This window comes from Cervus elaphus, chromosome 23, assembly GCF_910594005.1.
Source record: "Cervus elaphus chromosome 23, mCerEla1.1, whole genome shotgun sequence".
Taxonomy (NCBI): Eukaryota; Metazoa; Chordata; class Mammalia; order Artiodactyla; family Cervidae; genus Cervus; species Cervus elaphus.
This window is the reverse complement of record NC_057837.1, coordinates 31000990-31019125: the sequence shown is the minus strand read 5'-3', so window position 1 is coordinate 31019125 and position 18136 is coordinate 31000990.

The window sequence follows — 18136 nt, the reverse complement described above, 5'->3', positions numbered from 1 at the left end:
TTATGACATTCCAAAGTATACACCTTTGGAAATTAAAACCAGAGAAGCATGATTTGCTGGAAAGCAATGATTCCCATAATAAAATCTTAAAGTTCTCTGACTCACAAAGTTATTGCACTTTTTGATTTTGTTACTATTTTCATGTGAATCGTTTCTGCGGCCAATTTGATCTTAAAATGTGGCTACTTGTACCACAGAACTGCTTGCTGAACAATCTGAATAGATGTTATCACATAATTGGGATTAATGCACAGAAATAGCTTTGGCATATGGTAATTTGGAAGATACTTGGAGAAACGAACCCTAAATGTCACTTGGCAATGGTTTATGGGCATAAAATTCATGCTTTTTGCTAAGATTTGAGTGGGAAAGAGAAATATGTGCAAAAATCTCATAATCTTTGACAAATTCACTAATACCTTTTGGATTATGTGATTAATTTTTGCAGCTCTAGTTTGCAAAACAATTTTGGCTTCCCAGTAAACTCTTAAAAATAAACTGAATAGAAAATAGAATCTACTGGATCTGTTGGGGATGGCTAAACTAAAGAACTTACTCTGTAGGTTTTGCATGGTGCTTTGCAAAATTAAACCAAGGAATAATATTAAATTAAGAAGAAAGGCAGCCCTTCACCCTGAGTGCTAGATTCTTTCCACCTGACCTACTCAAAAAGAATTCTCTCTCCTCTTCATCATCAACTTTTTGTGCTAGACTGGGTTATTCCCATCAGCAGGGAAATATATCACTATTTCTTGGAAGTCACTTTTAAATAATTTCCTTGATCCCTCTTGCACCACCACTTACGTCCTTATTTTTTTGCCCCTCTTTGCAGTAGAATGTAAAGAGGGTTATTGTCTTACTCTCCCCAGTTCCTATCTTCTCAGTTCCTCTTACAGCCCTCCAGTTTACTCACATGGAAGTCACTAATGATCACCTCTATGTTGCGAAGACAGTTCTGAGCCCTCATTGTTATTGAGAAAGAGAACGTTTGTTACATATGGCCTCTCTTTTCTCTCTTCTATTTTAAGGCTATTTGTTTGTTTTTGTAGCAATATATATAAAACATAACAGTTTCCATTTTAACCCTTTTTGGGTATACAATTCAGCCTCATTAAGTATATTCACAGTGTTGTGCAATTACCTCCATTGTCCATTTCCAGAACTTTTTCATCATCCCAGAAGGAAACTCTCTACCCATTAGACAGTAATTCCCCTTTTTCCCCTCCTTCAGCCATGCAAAGTTGATTCTGTTTTCTATCTCTGTGAATTTGCCTATTCTAGGTATCCTACATAAATGGAATCATAACAATATTTGTCCTTTTGTATCCATCTTACCTTACTTATAATACATTGCTTCAAAGTTCATTGTGTTATACCATGTATCAGAAATATTCCTTTTCAAGGCTTAATATTCTATTGTAAGTATATTTCTTTTATTTATTCACTTATCTGTTGATGACATTTGAGGTGTTTCCATCTTTTGCCTATTATGAGTAATGCTGCAGTGAACATTGGTGTACGAATATATGAGTTCATTTTCAACACAACTGGGTATCTACTAGTGGGTGAAACTGCTGAATCATATGGCAATTCTGTTTAATTGTTTAACAAAACATCAAACTTTTTCACATTGGCTCCACTATTTTACATTCTTGCCAGCAATGTATGAGATTTCCAATTTCTCCACATCTTCAGCATCACTTACTTTCTGTTGGTTTGGTAATGTCTAACGGATATGAAGTGGCATCTCACTGTTGATTTGATTTTTGTTTCTTTAATATCTAGTGATGTTGATCTTTTTATGTGCTTATTATCCATTTGTATACCACTTTGGAGAAGTGTCTTTATAAACTCTTTGCTCATTTTTGAGTTAGAATTTTTGAGTTGTAAGAGTTTTTATTATATTTTCTGGATATGAATCCCTTATTAGATGATTTGAAACATTTTCTCTCATTCTGTGAGTTATTATTTTTTGCTGTCTTAATATTACCCTTTTATACACATAAGCTTTTAGTTTTTATAAAATCCACTTTATCTTTGTGTGTTTTCTTTTTTTTTTTTCTTTTGTTGTCTTGTCTAGTAAACTATTGCCAAATCCAAAGTCATAAAGATTTCTCCCTGTTTCTTCTAAGGGGTTTATAGTTTTAGTTCCTAAATTTAGGCCTTTGGTTTAATTTGAGCATTTGTGTGTGTGTGTGTGTGTGTGTGTGTGTGTGTGTGTGTGTGGTATAAAGTAAGGGTCCACCTTCATTTTTAGTACATGGATATCTAGTTTTCTTAACTCTGTTTGTTGAAAATAATTTCCCCATTGAATGTACTTGGCACCCTTGTTAAAAATCAGTTGACTATATTTGAGGATTCATTTCTGGGTTCTCTATTCTATTCTTCTGTGTCTGTCTTTATTCTAGTATCATACTGTTTTAGTTATTGTAGCTTTGTAGCAAATATTAAAATCAGGGCACATTAGCATTCCAACTTTGTTCTTCTTTTTCAAGATTGTTTTGGTTATTTGGGGTCCCTTGATGTCCCATGTAAATTTTGGATAGATTTTCAATTTCTGAAAAAAAAAATGCCACTGGAATTTTGATAGATACTGTATTAATATTTTGGGGTAGTGTTGTCATCTTAACAATATTGAGTCTTTGAATCCATGAACATAGAATATCTTTCCCTTTAATGTGTCTTCTTTGATTTCTTTCAGCAGCGTTTTGTAATTTTAAGTGTACTAGTCTTTTGGTTCCTTGGGTGAATTTATTCCTAAGTATATTATTCTTTTTGATGGAAATGTTTTCTTAATTTCTTTCTATAATTATTCATTGCTACTGTAAAGAAACAGAACTAATTTTTCTTTGTTGACTTTATGTTCTTCACCTTTGGTGAATTTGTGTATTGGTTCTAACAGTTTATTTGCAGTATCTTTATGGTTTCCTACCTATAAGATAATGTCATTTTTAAACAAAGATAACTCTATATCTTTGTTTAAAAGAAGACGATCACTTCTTCCTAATTTGGTTTCCTTTTATTTCTTTTTAAAGTTTTATTTATTTATTTAGCCTAATTGTTCTGATCAGAATTTCCTACATATGTTGAATAGATCTGGCAAAACTGGACATCCTTGTCTTGTTTCTTGATCTTGGAGGAAAAGCAGAGTCATAATACAAAGAACAAACAAGTGGTTGCCAGAGGGGTGGGGTGGAGGATTGAGAGAAATAGGTGAGGGAAATTAAGAGGTACAAACTTTCAGTAAGGGTATGAAATGTGTAGTGTGGGGAATATAGCCAATAATTATGTAACATCTTTGTATGGTGAGATGGTCACTAGACTTACTGTGGTGATAGTTTTGAATGTATAGAAATATCAAACCACTGTTTTCTGTACTAGAAACTAATGTAGTATTGTAAGTCAATTACACTTCAAAAATAAAGAAAAAGAAGATTCGTGGTTACCAGAGGCAGGGTGTGGGTATAGGAGGAATTAGATGAAGGTAGTCAAAAAGTATAAGCTTCCAATTATAACATAAATAAATACTAGAGATATAATGTAAAACATGGTAAATATATTTAACACTTCTGTATGTTATGTATGAAAGTTGTTAGAAGAGTAAATCCGAAGTATTCTCATCACAAAGAAATTTTTTTCTCTATTTCTTTAATTTCTATAGGAGATGATGGATGTCCACTAGACTTGTTGTGATAATCATTTCATAATATAAGTCAAATCATTATGCTTTGTACTTTAAACATATGCAGTCCTTTGTGTCAACTATGTCAATAAAACTGGATGAAAAAGTATAAAAAATATTCAAGATGGCAAAATTCATTGCACTCATTTTCATTGTTCTATCCTCTTTTGTCATGTGCTATATTATTTTTATCCCTAACTATTGTATATATTAGAAATTTTTAAAATGTTTATTGAACAACAAAGTGAGAAGACATTCTTTTAATTTTTTTAAAGCTCCATTCTCCTTTTTAAAAATAGCCCCAACAGTAATTGGCTCTTCTTCCTCCAGAGGTTCTGATATGTCGATAACCAGAGTTAAGTCCCTTAAGTTATTTATGCTCAACAAACAAGAGTTTTATTTAATGAAAGCAAAACTACTCACCCATTAGTTTTGATCAATTGCTTTGTGGTCACCTTCATTAGACTGTTTAATTTGAACCACAATTAGATTTTATTCTTTTAAAAGATAAAGCTGATTCCTCAGGCATTAATTAAAGGGACTGACTAAAGTTGGTTCCAAGATGGATGTTACATGCCTTTCACTGATGACCCTACTCAGCAGAATAGTATCCTTGTGGTTTGGGAAGCAAATATTGTAACTTTAATCATGAAAATTTAGTTTCTTCCTGGGGCAGGTGGACAGGAGTTTGTAAAACATTTCAGGTGTACAACTATAATACTCTAATCCCTGGAATTCCAAAGGGAATCAGACGTAAATCCATGAGTTTTTATAAGAATATGAATTCATAAATAATTTATCAATTAAGTGGGAATCATGTCTACATGATGTTCTGTATGAAACCATTCTTTCCCCTCATTAAAGTGATGGAATGATATATCAGTTCTTGATTGACTAGACTCCCTATGACATATTTGTCTCGAAGGCCTGTGCAGACACAAAAGGCCTATGCAGATTTCCTCTTTCTCAAAAGAGAAAGTCTCTGCATGTTGGAAAGTATCAATAATACTCTCGTCCACTCTTAGCATCCTCCTGCCCTCCTCTTTTAATAAAGTCTCAAAGGAACTTTCCCATTTGATAAGATCAAAATAAACATTTTTAATAAACCATGCAAATGAAGTACATAAATTGAACACGGCATTTATTTATTTTTTTTATTAGTTGGAGGCTAATTACTTCACAACATTTCAGTGGGTTTTGTCATACATTGATATGAATCAGCCATAGAGTTACACGTATTCCCCATCCCGATCCCCCCTCCCACCTCCCTCTCCACCCGATTCCTCTGGGTCTTCCCAGTGCACCAGGCCCGAGCACTTATCTCATGCATCCCACCTGGGCTGGTGATCTGTTTCACCATAGATAATATACATGCTGTTCTTTCGAAACATCCCACCCTCACCTTCTCCCACAGAGTTCAAAAGTCTGTTCTGTACTTCTGTGTCTCTTTTTCTATTTTGCATATAGGGTTATCGTTATCACCTTTCTAAATTCCATATATATGTGTTAGTATGCTGTAATGTTCTTTATCTTTCTGGCTTACTTCACTCTGTATAATGGGCTCCAGTTTCATCCATCTCATTAGAACTGATTCAAATGAATTCTTTTTAATGGCTGAGTAATATTCCATGGTGTATATGTACCACAGCTTCCTTATCCATTCATCTGCTGATGGGCATCTAGGTTGCTTCCATGTCCTGGCTATTATAAACAGTGCTGCAATGAACATTGGGATGCACATGTCTCTTTCATATCTGGTTTCCTCAGTGTGTATGCCCAGAAGTGGGATTGCTGGGTCATATGGCAGTTCTATTTCCAGTTTTTTAAGGAATCTCCACACTGTTCTCCATAGCGGCTGTACTAGTTTGCATTCCCACCAACAGTGTAAGAGGGTTCCCTTTTCTCCACACCCTCTCCAGCATTTATTGCTTGTAGACTTTTGGATAGCAGCCATCCTGACTGGTGTGTAATGGTACCTCATTGTGGTTTTGATTTGCATTTCTCTAATAATGAGTGATGTTGAGCATCTTTTCATGTGTTTGTTAGCCATCTGTATGTCTTCTTTGGAGAAATGTCTGTTTAGTTCTTTGGCCCACTTTTTGATTGGGTCATTTATTTTTCTGGAATTGAGCTTCAGGAGTTGCTTGTATATTTTTGAGATTAATCCTTTGTCTGTTGCTTCATTTGCTATTATTTTCTCCCAATCTGAGGGCTGTCTTTTCACCTTACTTATAGTTTCCTTTGTAGTGCAAAAGCTTTTAAGTTTCATTAGGTCCCATTTGTTTAGTTTTGCTTTTATTTCCAATATTCTGGGAGGTGGGTCATAGAGGATCTTGCTGTGATTTCTGTCAGAGAGTGTTTTGCCTATGTTCTCCTCTAGGAGTTTTATAGTTTCTGGTATTACATTTAGATCTTTAATTCATTTTGAGTTTATTTTTGTGTATGGTGTTAGAAAGTGTTCTAGTTTCATTCTTTTACAAGTGGTTGACCAGTTATCCCAGCACCACTTGTTAAAGAGGTTGTCTTTTTTCCATTGTATATCCTTGCCTCCTTTGTCAAAGATAAGTTGTCCATAGGTTCGTGGATTTAACTCTGGGCTTTCTATTCTGTTCCATTGATCTATATTTCTGTTCCATTGATCTATATTGTGCCAGTACCATATTGTCTTGATGACTGTGGCTTTGTAGTAGAGTCTGAAGTCAGGCAGGTTGATTCCTCCAGTTCCATTCTTCTTTCTCAAGATTACTTTGGCTATTCGAGGTTTTTTGTATTTCCATACAAATTGTGAAATTATTTGTTCTAGTTCTGTGAAAAATACCGTTGGTAGCTTGATAGGGATTGCATTGAATCTATAGATTGCTTTGGGTAGAATAGCCATTTTGACAATATTGATTCTTCCAATCCATGAACAGGGTATGTTTCTCCACCTGTTTGTGTCCTCTTTGATTTCTTTCATCAGTGTTTTATAGTTTTCTATGTATAGGTCCTTTGTTTCTTTAGGTAGATATACTCCTAAGTATTATATTCTTTTTGTTGCAATGGTGAATGGTATTGTTTCCTTAATTTCTCTTTCTGTTTTCTCATTGCTAGTATATAGGAATGCAAGGGATTTTTGTGTGTTAATTTTATATCCTGCAACTTTACTATATTCATTGATTAGCTCTAGTAATTTTCTGGATGAACAGGGCATTTAAATTACCCAAAAGATCACAAGAGCATAAGTGAAAAGACCTATATTTGCATAACAAATAACTTCCTTACAAATACTAGCCTCCTACATGATGCCATTTCTCTTAAATGCTAAAAGCTTCAACTCTGCTAAGATTCAGGAAGGGAATATAATACACTGGTCAAGAGCATGGACAAGGTATCCAGCTGCCTACTATTTTACTGCTACTAAGGACCTGGTGACCTTGCACATATCATCTTAATCCTGCTGAGCCCACAACAGTAAAATGATGCCTTCTCATAGGGTTTGTGGTTAAAATTAAAAGAAATGATCATGAAAAGTGTCAAGCATGAAATAAGGACCCAGTACATTTTACCTTTTGATTCAGTTACACATATATTCAAATTCTTTTCCCATTTAGGTGATTAAAGAGTATTGATCAGAATTCCCCATGCTCTACAGTAGGTCCTTATTGGCTATGTATTTTAAATATAGCAGTATGTACATGTCAATCCCAAACTCCCAATTTGGCCCTCCCCATCCCCACCAACACCAACTTCCACCTTGGTAAGCCTAAATTCATTCTCTAAGTCTGTAAATCTGTTTCAGCTTAGTAAATATTAGGTTGGTACAAACATAATTACAGTTTTGGACTGTGAATTTTAAATCATTATAACTAAGCTGAAGCACATATTTATTAACCAAAATAGGAACCATTGCAATCAACACGTTTTTGCCAACAAGAAATGTTTATTTATTCCAGTAGCATAAAAATCCATGCTTTGAGATTTGATGCTCTTGGAAAGCATTTTTCCTGAAAAAAGCTGTTGAGATGTTTGAAGAAGCGGTAGTCAGTTGGCAATAGGTCAAGTGGATGTGGTGGAAGAGGTAAAACTTTGTAACCCAGTTAATTCAACTTTTGAAGCATTAGTTATGCAATGTGTGCTTGGGCATTGTCGTGGAGAATTGGGGCCTTTTTGTTGACTAATGCCAGCTGGTAGGAATTGCAGTTTTCAGTGCATCTCATTGATTGCTAAGTGTACTTCTCAGATGTAATGGTTTCACTGGGATTCAGAAAGCTGTAGTGGATCAGACAGGCAGCAAACCACCAGACAGAGACCATGACCTTTTTTTGGTGTAAGTTTGGCTTTGGGAACTGCTTCGGAGCTTCTTCTTGGTCCAACCACTGAGCTGGTCATCGCCAGTTGTCCTATAACATCCACTTTCTGTCACACATCACAATTGGATGGAGAAATGGTTCATGTTGTTGTGTAGAATAAGAGAACACAACACTTCAAAATGATGATTTTTTTGATTTGCCGTCAGCTCATGAAGCACCTGCTTATTGAACTTTTCCAATTTGCTTCAAATGCTGAATGACCATAGCTTGGTCAACATTGAATTCTTTGGTAACTTCTTGTGTAGTTGTTAGAGAATCAACTTCGATGAGTCTCTCACTTCTAATGGCAAATCACTGCGGTCCTCTTCTTCAAGGCTCTTGTCTTCTTTGTAAAACTTCTTGAACCACCACTGCACTGTATGTTCATTAGCAGTTCCTGGACCAAATGCATTGTTGATGGTGCGAGTTGTCTCTTCTGCTTTTCGACCCATTTTGAATTCAAATAAGAAAATCATTCGAATTTGTTTTTTGTCTAACGTTATTTCTAAGTCTAAAATAAACAGCATGTAATAGTAACAACTTGCTAGTAAAAAAAAAATAAAGCAAGAAATGCACATTAAAGTGATGTATAACATAACCACATTTATTTAAGAATGTATTCCAATATCAAATGGCAAATTTCAACAGTGTAAAACTGCAGTTACTTTTGCACCAACCTAGTAAGTTGTTTGTCCAGTATCATTTTTTTTTAGATCCTGCACATTAGTGATGTATCATGTTTGTCTTTGTCTGACTTACTTTACTTAGTATAATAATCTCCAGGTCCATTCATATTGCTGCAAATGGCCTTGTTTCATTCTTTTAAATGGCTGAGTAATATTCCATTGTATGTATGTTCCACATCTTCTTCATCATCCATCCGTTAATGGATGTTTAGTTTGCTTCCATGTCTTGGCATTTTACCTTTTCTTATTGGTTATGGTTCCCTGTTTTTGCACAAAGAATTATATAACACAGAGTCTACTATCTACCCCTTTTTGCTTATCCTCTGGAAAAAGGGGCATGTCATCATCATACTAATTCAGGCAAAATGTTGGATAGAAGGTGAAGGAAAGATGTAGAAACAAATCAATGGTAGGTGATATTTCTCTATGAGGCTACATGAGTTTATTATGCTTATGTATGGCCTTTCCTGGTTTTAACTAGAAAAGGAGGTGGCCTGGATGTCATTAGAGAGAATCCCCTTATCCTAGCACTTAGTAAGGTTCTTACTGAATTCCTAGTCACAGTACAACAAAGCATGAAGTAGAAAAGGATTACTGAACATTTTCAGTAACCGGGCATCCCCGATACTCTGAAACATTCAGGATTAGGTTAGAAGCACATTTTGTTTTCTGAATTTGGATGGAAATCATTGTAGTACAAAGTGGAAGCAAAGTTGATAGGCATCAAGCATATTGTTTAGATATTATCTAATACCAATCAAACTTTTATGCCTTGGTTATTGGTCCAGCCAGGAGGACGCATGTCCAATCCAAGACAAGAAGAATTTTCCTCTGGGCTAGACTAGAGAAGCTTCTCTTCTCACTGGTAATGAATTGAAAGTACATTAACCCAGAGCCTCTGTCAGCTGTGACCATGGCCAAATGGAACTTGTGTGAAAGAATAAAGCTGACACAGATAAGAGATAGTGAGAACATCCTGGCAGTGGTAGATATCTGTTTTCAGTCATCAAGATAAGATTGGTCAGGTTTTAAATTTTTGAATTCCCCTTACAACTGTCTAATAACTTCTCATAAGGCCCTCAATCTAAACTATCACCTTAGATTTTGAATAACTGGTTCAGTTCAGTTCAAAAGCTCAGTCGTGTCCAACACTTTGTGACCCCATGGACTACAGCACACCAGGCTTCCCTGTCCATCATCAAGCTCCTGAAGCTTGCTCAAACTCATGTCCATTGAGTTGGTGATACGATCCAACCATCTCATCCTCTGTTGTCTCCTTTTCCTCCCGCCTTCAATCTTTCCCATCATCAGTGTCTTTTCCAATGAGTCAGTTCTTCCCATCAGGTGGCCGAAGTATTGGAGTTTCAGCTTCAACATCAGTCCTTCCAATGAATATTCAGGACTGATTTCCTTTAGGATGGACTGGTTGGATCTCCTTGCAGTCCAAGGGACTCTCAAGAGTCTTCTCCAACACCACAGTTGAAAAGCATCAATTCTTCAGTGCTCAGCTTTCTTTATAGTCCAACTCATATAGTAGTTTTTCCAAACTACTGGAAAAACTATAGTTTTGACTAGATGGATCTTTGTTGGCAAAGGAATGTCTCTGCTTTTTAATATGCTGTCTAGATTGGTCATAGCCTTTCTCCCAAGGAGGAAGTGTCTTTTAATTTCATGGCTGCAGTCACCATCTGCAGTGATTTTGGAGTTCCCAAAAATAAACTCTCTCACTGTTTCCATTATTTCCCCATCTATTTGCGATGAAGTGATGGGACCAGATGCCATAATCTTAGTTTTCTGAATGTTGATTTTAAGCCAACTTTTTCACTCTCCTCTTTCACTTTCATCAAGAGGCTCTTTAGTTCTTTTTTGCTTTCTGCCATAAGGGTGGTGTTCTCTGCATATCTGAGGTTATTGATAATTCTCCCAACAATCTTGATTCTAGCTTGTGCTTCATCCAGCCTGCCATTTCACATGAGGTACTCTGCATATAAGTTAAGTAAGCAGGGTGACAATATACGGCCTTGACATACTCCTTTTCCTATTTGGAACCAGTCTGTTGTTCCATGTCCAGTTCTAACTGTTGCTTCTTGACCAGCATACAGATTTCTCAAGAGGCAGATCAGGTGGTCTGGTATTCACATCTCTTTCAGAATTTTCCACAGTTTATTGTGATCCACACAGTCAAAGACTTTGGCATAGTCAATAAAGCAGAAGTAGATGTTTTTCTGAAACTCTCTTGCCTTTTCGATGACCCAATGGATGTTGGCAATTTGGTCTCTGGTTCCTCTGCCTTTTTCTAAATCCAGCTTGAACATCTGGAAGTTCATAGTTCATGTACTGTTGAAGCCTGATTTGGAGAATTTTGAGCATTACTTTGCTAGCATGTGAGATGAGTGCAATTGTGCGGTAGTTTGAACATTCTTTGGCATTGACTTTCTTTGGGATTGGAATGAAAACTGACCTTTTCCAGTCCTGTGGCCACTGCTGAGTTTTCCAAATGGGCTGGCATACTGAGTGCAGCACTTTCACAGCATCATCTTTTAGGATTTGAAAGAACTCAACTGGAGTTCCATCACTTCCACTAGCTTTGTTCATAGTGATGCTTCCTAAGGCCCACTTGACTTCACTTTCCAGAATGTGTGGCTCTAGGTGAGTGATCACACCATTGTGGTTATCTGGGTTGTGAAGACCTTTTTTGTATAGTTCTTCTGTGTTTTCTTGCCACCTCTTCTTAACATCTTCTGCTTCTCTTAGGTAGGTGACATTAAAAATGTCAAAGATGTTTAAACTTTAAAATCACCAGCTATTTATTTTTGGTCTAGCATAAAATAATCTTGGGGAAATAGTCCATAAACTTTTATTTAAAAACTGTAAGTCATCATTGAAGAGGCTAGTCTTTCCCCCATCAGACTGTATTTGAACGTTTTTGGAAAATAGGTTGATAGAAATGTGATGAATTGTTTCTTATTCTCAATTAATTTATTCTACTGATTCATGTGTCTGTCCTAATGCAAACAGTACACTGTCTTAACTGTTGTAGTTCCGTAGTAAACTTTGAAATCAAAAAGTGTGAATATTCCAACTCTGTTCTGCTCTGTTCAGGACTGTTTTAGCTATTCTTGGTCGTTTGAATTTCCCTATGAATTTTAGGATCAGCTTGTCAGTTGCAAAAAGTCAGCTGGTATTTTGATAAGTATTTTGTTGAATAGAAGCACGGATCAGTTTGAAGAGTATTTCCATCTTAACAATATTAAGTCTCCTTATTTTTAAACATGTGATGTCTTTTCACTTATTTAGGTAATCTTTAATTTTTTTCAACAATATTTTGTAGTCTTAGAATACATGGTTTACATTTGTTTTATTAAATTTGTTCATATTTGTTCTCTTGATGTCAGTATGAATGCAATTGCTGTCTTAATTTTCTTTTTTGGAGTATTCATTGCTAGCATAGAAATGCAATTGATTTGTATGTATTTTGTATTGGTGTGAATCTTGCAACTTTTGTGAACTAATTTATTATTTCTAGTAATACCTTCATGATATTACATAGGATTTTCTATGTACAAGATTATTTCATCTGCAAATAGAGATAGTTCTACTTCTTTCCAATCTGAATGCCTTTTATTTCACTATATTACTTGATTGGCCTGACTAGACTTTTTAGTAGAATGTTAAATAGAAGTTACATAAGGGAACATCTTTGTGTTGGTCCTAATCTTAGGGGAAAATAATTTTTCAGTAGCAAGTATGATGTTAGCTGTGAACTTCTCATAGATGCCTGTAGTCAGTTGAGGAAATCCCCTTGAACTCTTACTTTCTTTAGCATTGTTAAAATAAAGGATGCTGGATTTTATCAAAAGGTTTTCTTCGGTCTGTTGTGATCATTGTGTGGTTTTGTCCTTTGTTGTATTAATGTTATTACATTAATCAATTCTCTGATTATAAGACACCTTGAATTACTGGGATAAGGCCCAATTTATAATAGTGTATAATATTTTTATATGTCATTAGATTCTCTGTTTTAGTATTTTATCAAGGATTTTTGCATCTACAGTTATAAAAGTTACTGGTCTCTAGTTTTCCTTTGTTATGAAGTCTGGCTTTGGTGTCAAGGTAATACTGGCTTTATCGAATGAATTAGGAGGTATTTATTGCTTTTCCATTTTTGTATTAGTTTGTGCATAATTGGTATTAATTATTCTTTAACTGTTTGATAGACTTCACCAGTAAAGCCATTTGAGCCTGAACTTTTTTTTTGTGGAAAGCTGTTGCTAGAGTCAGTTTCACTAGTTTATGTTTTTTCTAAGAATTTGTCTACTCTATTGGAGGTATTTAATTTGTTAGCATGTATTCATAGTATTCACTTGTAATCCTTTCTATTTCTGTAAGGTTGGTATTTTTCACTCCTCATTTTATATATTTTAGTCTTTTCTCTTTTTTGTTGATCTGTCTAAAGTTTCATCAGTTTTGTTGCTCTTTCAAATAACTTTTGGCTCATTGGTTTTCTCTATTGTTTTTCTGTTACCTAATTCATTAAATTTTGCTCTAATATTTATTGTTTCTTTCCTTCTGTGGGCTTTAGGGTGCTCTTGTTTTTCAACTTGGGACCAGTTTTTAATACTTTATTTTCAGCTATTGATCCCAAGCATGCAGGTATATAAACTCACCCTCCAAATAAGGAATTCATTACTCACCATCAGTTTGTGATTTTACTTTTTTGGATTATTACTCCCTCTTTATTTATTGACCTAAAAAATTTTCTTTCTATTTTGCAAAACTACTATGTCTATCTTTAAGTTAATTATTCTAGGTAGTGTGTCAGGATGAATATCCATTCAGTTCAGTTCAGTCGCTTAGTCATGTCCAACTTTTTGTGACCCCATGAATTGCAGCACACCAGGCCTCCCTGTCCATCACCAACTCCCGAAGTTTACTCAAACTCATGCCCATCGAGTCGGTGATGCCATCCAGCCATCTCATCCTCTGTCGTCCCCTTCTCTTCCTGCCCCTACTCCCTCCCAGGATCAGGGTCTTTTCCAATGAGTCAACTCTTTGCATGAGGTGGCCAAAGTATTGGAGTTTCAGCTTCAACATCAATCCTTCCAATGAACACCCAGGACTGATCTCCTTTAGGATGGACTGGTTGGATCTCCTTGTAGTCCAAGGGACTCTCAAGAGTCTTCTCCAACACCACAGTTCAAAAGCATCAATTCTTCGGCACTCACAAACCAATAATCCCATTCATGTCACTTATGAATTATTGGTTAGTGGAAAGTTAGGACTCAAAACTTACCCTATTCACAAATAGCTGATTCTTAAAGATGAAGGAGAAAGATTGCTTGTGGACAAGAAAGAATTATAATTATGCCTTCCACACTGAAAAGTAGAATATGGCTTTTGGTAAAGTCTCCATAGGGGAGGATGTTTGCTTTGCCGAAATTAATATGAGATATAAAACTACTATTTTTCTGCAACCAAATTGCTTGACTGTGTCTTCAAGTAAGCTTATGTATAACTTGCCCAAAAAAGGAAAATGATTTTTTGATGAAGTGTTAGATTCAATAGTAGTAGGTAATTATAATAAATTATTTTAGCAATCTCATTAATAAAGAAAAGCTAACAGAATGGCACTCTTTTCTGACTTTTACTATTGTTTTTATACAAATTATTTGCAAATTGTGGAATCAATATTTTTTTTAAAGATAAGCATGAACTAAAAGCTAGTAAAGTAAAATCTCTTTTCTCTCCCAAACTTTTATGATCTTAAAAAAAAATCACTCTTTTCTGTGTCTCATTTCTTTGTCTACAAAATATGATTAATGACACTAATCTGGGGACAATTTATAGCAAAGATGTAAGAGACAGAGCAGAATCTGAAATGTAATTTTTGCCCCTTATCAAGGAAACCCTGTATAATAAAAGACTGCATTATTCAGATGCTGACTATCCCAAGTGTTTAACATTATTGAAACTGTGGGTATGCTGAAGAAAGTTAAATAGCTCACCATGTGAAGTCTGTCCTTTTTTTAATTAATACTTTGGAGAGAAAGAGAAATCTACTAGATCAGGTGTCTCAAAATCATCTCATTGTTTTCATCTACCCTATTTATAAAATGCTTTGCTCTAGGCTTTGCCTAATTATATTTTTGAGTTCCTGTATATTTTTAATCTAGCTGAAATAATGAGTGTGCTTCCAAACACTGAATGCTAAGTAAAGCCTGTTTGTTGCCCTTGGATAAGGTTCTATTGTCATATTTGGTAGGCCTATCCCACCATCATTTTTTCATGTGTAGCCAGGGTACCAGCTCAGCTACCAAGAAGCCAAAACTGAAAAAAGAAAGGGATGGATTCAGTAATTTTGATATTCATTACCAATTGTTAAGAAAATACGTAAAAAATAAACCTGAACATAAAAGAAATACACTTAGTCTTTTTAATTAGAGAAGAACCAGTGAAACAGGTTTGACTTTAGAGCACTGTTAACCACTGAACAAGACTTACCCTCTAGATTTAGACATATTTTAATACAAAATATAAAATGTAAATATAAATTTTTTATATTTTTATATAAAATATAAAGATAAAGTTTTATATTTTATACAAAATATAAATATAAAATATATTTTTTAAGAATCCTAGATTTAGCCTTTTCTTTTGACTCTTGGGCTTGAGAAAAACCCTATCCTTACCAATTTAAAATGGAGAATTTGAGCCTTTCCAAATTTTTGGTTCCTTTTCTTTATACCTAACCTAACTCAGAAACTTCTTATCATACCATGAGTCTGTTTTAAAACTCTTAGTAACAACTACATACTGCTTAGAATAACAACATAACAGTACCTTCCTTTGATGTCTATGCTTTACCATAGGATGCATTCAGTAAGTATTGGTTCAACAGATAAAGTAGAAAAATGTAAGTTTATGATGAGCACAGACTGTCAATCAAGAATACAGCAGCTGCTAGTTCAAGGAGTTATGGAGCATTTTTGTAGGAGTGATGTGCACAAGGAAAGAGGTCAGATATCATCCATAGATTGTTCATGTCACAGGAAGAATGAGTCCTGTGTAGAAGCATTTTTTTTTCTTATTTCCCAAAAGAAAAAAATTAGAAAATTAAATGAGGTACCCACTTATATGAATATTGGTTCTGAGCTATTCTTTTGTTGTTGTTTGCTTATTTGCAAAAGCAGGAACAAAGAAGGGAATACTTTGCTAATGTAGTCATCAGCAGGAATGTTCCTCTGCTATGATCTGGCCTCTACACAAGTGAAATGTTAACTTTGGGAGAGAAGATGGGTAAAAATCATCTCCTTGGCTGAAATTGTCTACCTCCTGTCACTGAAAGCAGTTCATAAATGCAAATAAATGTGTGTTAAATAAAAAATATACATATAACGTGCGATTCTCTTCTTGTCTTTAGATAGAAGAGAAACTTCTAAGAAGAAAATTTTAAATTTAAGGGAGAAAAGTCATCGAAATTCTCTGCCATCTAAAATACAACAATAGCAATTGTAAAAATACATCCTTGTTCAGGTCTTACAAAGTCCTGTATAGAGGAAGTCAGATCTTTATTCTTGACTCTTCTAAAAGCAGAAAGAAATGGACGAGAGAAATGAACATTCTTAATCTCTTAAAAGTGTATTATTACAGTCTTCCAAACTGGTAGATTTCAAGGATGATAATCAGTAGAACCTCCACTCTTCATACTATGGTGTCATTATAGTTTCCTGGAAATTTATTCGTTTCTTGTTGGTTAACCAATTTGCTGATGTGTGGTTTTTTTTAGTAGTCTTGTTGGGTTAAAGACTTGAATAGACATTTCACCAAAGAAGACATAAAAATGGCCAATCAAGGAAATGCAGATTAAAACTATGGGCTATGACCTCACACCTATTACTTTATGACTAATTGAAATCACTGCCACTTCAATTAGTCACAAAGCATGGCCACATAAGCATTTACTCTATAGCAAGCACTGAGCCCATTGTTGGATCTACAGAAAGGTCTTTGCCTTAGTCCATTTGAACTGCTGTAATAACAACACAGACTGGGTGGCTTATAAACAAGAGAAATTTGCTTCTACCATTCTCAAGTTTGGAAAGGGTAAGATCATGGTGCCAGCAGACTTGGTGTGGTGTCTTGTAAGAGCCCACCTCCTGACCCATAGATAGCAGTTCCTGTGTCCTCACGTAGAGCGCAGGATACAAGAAAGTTCTCTGGGATCTCTTAAAGGGGCAGTACTCCAACTCAGGAGGGCTCCACCCTCATGACCTCATCACCCCCATGGCCTCACCTCCTAATACCATCTTCTTGAGGATTAGGATTTTAACATATACATTTTGGGGTGACACATTAGGTCATAGGGGTGATGTCTACTGGAGAAATAGATAAGAAAATAGACCATTACAGGGAATATTCCCATTACTACAACAAGGGATTTGACAGGGTAATGTTTGGGTAAACTAGTGGGGTCCCCAATTCATTTTTGAGGAGTCTGGGAACGTATGTGGGGAAAGTAGCTGTTAAATGAAAACTAGAAGACAGAAAGCAGTGAGTTATGGAAAAACAAAAGCAGACAGAACTAAGGCATTCAAAGCAATAGTTATATCTAAATCATTCATTTCTTTTGTTATTTTTTCTTTAATTTTCACATTCTCTCTTATATGTCCTTAAATAGACTTAAAAGACTGGCACTTACATGAACCAAAGTAAACAAACGAACTCTGAGGGATGATGTTCCAACTGAAACACAAGAAAAGGATGCTCTCGCAACGAAACCCACGCAGTTTTATCTGGTAAAGCGAATGATTAGAGGTCTTGGGGCCGAAACGATCTCAACCTATTCTCAAACTTTAAATGGGTAAGAAGCCCGGCTCGCTGGCGTGGAGCCGGGCGTGGAATGCGAGTGCCTAGTGGGCCACTTTTGGTAAGCAGAACTGGCGCTGCGGGATGAACCGAACGCCGGGTTAAGGCGCCCGATGCCGACGCTCATCAGACCCCAGAAAAGGTGTTGGTTGATATAGACAGCAGGACGGTGGCCATGGAAGTCGGAATCCGCTAAGGAGTGTGTAACAACTCACCTGCCGAATCAACTAGCCCTGAAAATGGATGGCGCTGGAGCGTCGGGCCCATACCCGGCCGTCGCCGGCAGTCGGAGAGGCGCGAGAGGGACGGGAGCCCCGGGAGGCGAGGGGGGGGGGGTCGGCGTGGGGGGGGGTCACCCCTCCCCCCGCCCCCCCCCCCCCCCCACCAAAGGAAAAAAAAAAAAAAAACAAACGAACTCTGTTTTATCTATTCAGTTCAGTTCAGTTTAGTTCAGCTCAGTTGTGTCGACTCTTTGCAACCCCATGAATCGCAGCACACCAGGCCTCCCTGTCCATCACCAACTCCCAGAGTTTACCCAAACTCATGCCCATCAAGTCGGTGATGCCATCCAGCCA